Source organism: Penaeus monodon, chromosome 31 (genome assembly GCF_015228065.2).
Source record: "Penaeus monodon isolate SGIC_2016 chromosome 31, NSTDA_Pmon_1, whole genome shotgun sequence".
Lineage (NCBI taxonomy): Eukaryota > Metazoa > Arthropoda > Malacostraca > Decapoda > Penaeidae > Penaeus > Penaeus monodon.
Window position 1 is genome coordinate 3,165,887 of NC_051416.1, and position 1,025 is coordinate 3,166,911.

A 1,025-nucleotide genomic window follows, 5' to 3' on the forward strand; every position below is an offset into this window, starting at 1 on the left:
TTTTTTGAACTGCGAAACAACGAGCCCAAAAATCTTTTACGAAGAGAGAGAAAAAAAACTATGTCAGTATTCCTCACTAGCTAATCACAACCTGGAACTCATTCGTGAAAATAAATGACACCATTTTTCGATCAAGCAAACCTTTACAATATCAAAAAAGGTAAAGATATATAAAATAAATAAATATGGGTGCAGGCACAACACCGATGAGGAATAATGAACAATTCTAAGCTCGTAGATTCCTTGACACGTCGTGACTTGTCTTAGACCGTATCCCCTAACTACTGCGGGCATCAGTACTACCCTCGGGCATGGCGGACCTTCAGATGCCTTAGTCGGGCCCAGAGATCCTTTTTTCCACTGAGAAATCGCGCCCCAACGTGAATATATGTTTCCATATGAAGAACACATTCGTATTAAATGTATATTATATTTTTTGGCTATGTATAAGATATTTGTATTTTTACGTTTAGGTTGGTTGTTGTGGAAATCGCGATTGATTTTTCTTTCTTTCCTTTGTATGATTTTTGTACATTTACATTTTAAAAAAAATATAATCTTTTATTGTATTTTTTCCTTCTCTTTATCTACAGAGGGCGACCTGGGTGGGTTCTTTGAGCGGATCACGTGGACCCCAAGGCATGGAAGTCGCGAGTCTCCAGTGTGTACATCGGGAAAGGCTATTAAGTATGTCTGACGTTTAGACCACTGTCACCCATACCGTTAAATAAAGTTTCTAAAACACGGAATGCATCACTCATTTCTTTTTTCTTGCTCGTCCAAAGTAGTGTTTTGGTTTTATTTGCTTTGATGGGTGTTTTGAATTTATATTTAGATAGGTGGGTATTTACGTATGTTCGAAGTGATAAGCAAGATTGGGTAAAATTTGGGTTAAATAAAGTGGTAAACATCACCATACTTCTGGCCTTTTCCGATTTTGTTTCACTATCGCCAAATCACCATTTTTCACCTGTTTCACAAACACCATCACTTGCAAATGTTACATGCTTTCAATGACTAACCAT

General features: G+C 37.2%; 1 protein-coding gene across 1 annotated transcript in view; it reads right to left on the minus strand.

Annotated features, from left to right (window-relative positions):
- LOC119592994 (voltage-dependent calcium channel type A subunit alpha-1-like) overlaps positions 1-1,025 on the minus strand; it is a gene marked incomplete in the record, with an annotated part of 154,497 nt that overhangs the window by 4,152 nt on the left and 149,320 nt on the right.